Below are 4306 nucleotides of genomic sequence, written 5' to 3'. Positions count from 1 at the left end.
ACACTGAAAAAAAAAAAAAATTATCACTTTTATTTCTATTACAAGGAATGTAAACATCCCTTGTAATAGAAAAAAGCATGACAGGTCCTCTTAAATATGAGATCTGGGGTCAAAAAGACCTCAGATCTCATATTTGGGCTTAAATACAAAAAATTGAAAAAAAATAAAAAATGTCATTTTTTCAAATGACCAAAAAAAAAAATTTGTCTCTTTAAGAGGCTGGGCGGGACTGACGTTTTGACGTCACTTCCGCCCAGCCGAGCTATGGGGACGGGCGAAGGAGATTTTTCCTTCAGTCTCGTCCCCGCTCACCAGCCGACAGCATCCGATCGCCTCCGCCGCTACCGACGGCTCCGGTAAGTGGCGGAGGGCGCGGGAGAGCGGCGGGAGGGGGGGGCCCCTCTCCCGCCACCGATAACGGCGATCTCGCGGTGAATCCGCCGCGGAGACCGCCATTATCGGATTCCAGACCGCGCACACTAAAGATGGATACCTCGGTTGTGACAGCAGCTGCTGCCGTTACCGAGATATCCGTCTTTAAAAATAGGACGTACATCGTCGTGCGCAGGTCTGGAAGTGGTTAAGAAGAAGAGAAAAAAGGGATTTTTAATAACAGCTTACCTGTAAAATCCTTTTCTTGTAGTACATCACGGGACACAGAGCAGCATAGCCATTACACATGGGTTATATAGTGTACCTTCAGGTGATGGACACTGGCACTCTCCGACAGGAATTTCCCTCCCTATATAACCCCCACCCATAGTGGGAGTACCTCAGTTTTGTAGCAAGCAATGTGTCTCCCAAAGATTCCCCATAAGAGGGGTGGGAGCTCTGTGTCCCGTGATGTACTACAAGAAAAGGATTTTACAGGTAAGCTGTTATTAAAAATCCCTTTTTCTTTATCGTACATCACGGGACACAGAGCAGCATAGCCATTACACATGGGATGTCCCCAAGCAATGCTAAATGAGGGGAGGGAGAGCATCCAGGTAAAGCAAAAAAAACAGCGGGTGCCAAAGGACAAGAGGACCTTATACTGCGGCCTGTAGAACCGCCTGCCCGAAGGCTGAATCAGCGTTCCTCCTAACGTCCATTTGATAAAATTTAGCAAACGTATGAACAGATGACCAGGTCGCTGCCCTGCAGACTTGAGCCATAGAGACCTGGTGATACGCTGCCCAAGAGGCGCTCACAGCTCTAGTGGAGTGAGCCTTAACCGACAAAGGCGGGTTTTTCCCTTTTAGGCCATAGGCCTGAATAATCAACTGTCTAATCCATTTGGAAATGGTGGCTTTAGACGCTGCCTGACCCTTCTTGGGTCCCTCTGGCAGAATAAACAAGACGTCAGTCTTGCGAACCTGGGCTGTGGCCTTCAAATAAATCCTAACAGCCCTGACCACATCTAAGGAATGTAGCAATCTCTCCTTCTTTGAAGAAGGTTTAGGAAAAAATGACGGAAGAATCAAGTCCTGATTTAGATGAAAACTAGATACTACTTTCGGAAGAAAGGACGGATGTGGCCGAAGAACGACCCTGTCCTTATGTAGTACTAAATAGGGTGCCTTACACGACAAGGCTGCCAGTTCCGACACCCTCCTGGCGGAAGACATAGCCACCAAAAAAAAAATTTTCTAGTTAACAAGACCAGCGGGATCTCAGATAAGGGTTCAAAAGGCTGGAATTGTAAGGCCGATAGAACCAAATTTAAATCCCAAGGATACAGGGGAGCCTTCACCGGAGGATTAATCCGAATAACCCCTTGTAAGAACGACTTTATTAGAGAGTGAGAGGCCAAGGGTCTTTGGAAAAAGACTGATAAGGCAGAAACCTGCCCCTTGATTGTGCTAACAGCTAGACCCTTCTCTACTCCTAACTGTAGGAAATCCAAGATTCTCCCGATGACATACTTGCGGGGAAGCCACTTCCTAGCCTCACACCATGCAATGTAGGCTTTCCACACCCTATAGTATATAAGTCTAGAGACTGGCTTTCTAGCATTAACTAGGGTGGAAATAACCTGGCCAGAAAGGCCCCTGTTTTTAAGAATTAGGGATTCAGCCGCCAGGCCGTCAAATTTAAGGCTGGTAAGGCAGGATGGAAGAATGGCCCTTGTGAGAGGAGGTCCGGCCGCAACGGGAGGACCCACGGTTCCTCTATTGCCATCCTTATTATTAAGGAGTACCAAGGCCTCCGGGGCCAAGCCGGGGCTACCAGAATCGTTGGTTTGCGCTCCACCTGGATTCTGTGAAGAAGACGGGGTAGCATCGTAACGGAGGGAAGGCGTAAATCAGCGCAAACTGTTGCCAAGGACATACCAGGGCGTCCGTCCCGCAGGCCAATGGATCCCTTGTCCCGGGATACAAATTTGATTAGTTTCGTATTGAACCTGGAGGCCATGACATCCACCTCCGGAGTTCCCATCTCTGCAGATGTCCTGAAACACTTCGGGATGGAGAGACCATTCTCCCGGGACATTTGTTGGTGGCTGAGAAAATCCGCCTGCCAATTGTCCACTCCGGGGATAAACACTGCTGAAATGCATGGAATATGGGTCTCTGCCCAAGAAAAGAGTCGGTCCACCTCTCTCTCTGGGCTGCCAGACTTCTGGTGCCGCCCTGGTGGTTTATATAAGCCACGGCAGTGGCGTTGTCGGACTGTATCCTTACTGGGGAGTCCTGTAATACATCCGTCCATGCTACTAGAGCCAACCGGGCTGCTCGTATCTCTAGGACATTTATGGATAGAGTCGACTCTCTTTTTGACCACTTCCCCTGCTGGGTCAATCCTTCCAGGACTGCACCCCAACCCGATAGACTCGCGTCTGTGGTACAATTCTCCATGAGACTGGACTGAACGATCTTCCCCTTAGAAGGTTGTGCGGGGCTAACCACCAGCACAGACTCTGACGTGCTGCATGGGATAGAGATATGGGAAGATCCAGGGCCTGGACCCTCTTGTCCCAGGCTGCGAGAATGCTCTCTGTAGTTTTCGAGAGTGGATTTTGGCGTAGGGCACCGCTTCGAAGGTTGCCAACAACTTGCCCAATAGGCGCATACACAGACGAAACGGTCGGCCTTGCGCTGCTTAGAATTACTTGAATTAGCTCCCTTATAGAATCCACCCTGGACTGGGGAAGAAAGATTTTCTGATGCACAGTATCTAGAATCAGCCCAAGATATTCCATCTTCTTGTGGGCTGTAAGGGCCGATTTGTCCTGATTTAGGATCCAACCCAGAGATTCCAGGTAGGTTACCACTAGGCCTACTGCTTGCTCAGACTGGCCTCTGAGAGATCGATCACTATAAGATCGTCTAAATAAGCCATAACCAGGATCCCCTGAGATCTTAGGTTGGCCAGAACTGGGGCCAGAATTTTTGTTGAAAACCCGAGGGGCCGTGGCTAGCCCGAAGGGCAAGGGCACGAACTGAAAATGCCGATGTCCCAGAGCAAATCGGAGAAACTTGAAATGCCCGGGAAAGATCGGGACGTGCAGGTATGCATCCTTGTTATCGATAGATGCGAGGAATTCTTTCCCTTGTAGGGGCGGCCACTACCGAACGAACAGATTCCATTCGGAAAGAGCGAATCTTTAGGAAGCGGTTTAGGGCTTTAGATCCAGTATTGGTCTTACATCGCCGTTGGGCTTCGGGACTACAAATAGATTTGAATAAAACCTTGTCCGCGCTCCAGGGCTGGTCCCTCCATGATCACCCCTTGATTTAAGAGGCGGTCTAGGGCCGCTAGAAAGCGAGACTCCTTTTTGAGGATCGCTTGGGAGCCTTGACTCCTGGAAGTGGGGAGGGGGAAACCCCAAAACTCAGCTTGTACCCCTGGGCCACTGAGGACAGAACCCATTGGTCGGAGATTCTGGCCTTCCAAAGCTCCGAGAAGAAGCGGAGTCTTCCCCCACCCGAGAGAGTGGGGGCGTTCCTTCACAAATTCGCTTTAGGGGCAGCTTTTTTTTTTATCTTAATTTCTCTTTATTGTTTTCAAAAAAATAAATAAACATAGATACAAATTTATATGCTTACATATCTGTAGTATAAAAATTGCTTAATTTAGTTTCCTTAGTACAAATAGACAAACATACATTATTTAGATTCATCAATTTACCCCCTCCCCTCCCTCTCTTCTCCCCCCTCCCACCCCCCTGTTAATATTATAAAGAGATAGGAGTAGGTATCTTCGTCTTAATTAGTTCTTAGTTGGTTGAAGGAGAGAGGGCAAAAAGAGGAAAGTGGAATCAGAGGCATTAAAAGAGAACCCAGTCCATCGGACGGCAGAGAGTGCAGAGATGTCCTTAATT

This window comes from Rana temporaria (genome assembly GCF_905171775.1).
Source record: "Rana temporaria chromosome 4 unlocalized genomic scaffold, aRanTem1.1 chr4e, whole genome shotgun sequence".
In the NCBI taxonomy this organism is placed as follows: domain Eukaryota; kingdom Metazoa; phylum Chordata; class Amphibia; order Anura; family Ranidae; genus Rana; species Rana temporaria.
This window is presented reverse-complemented; position numbering follows the sequence as displayed.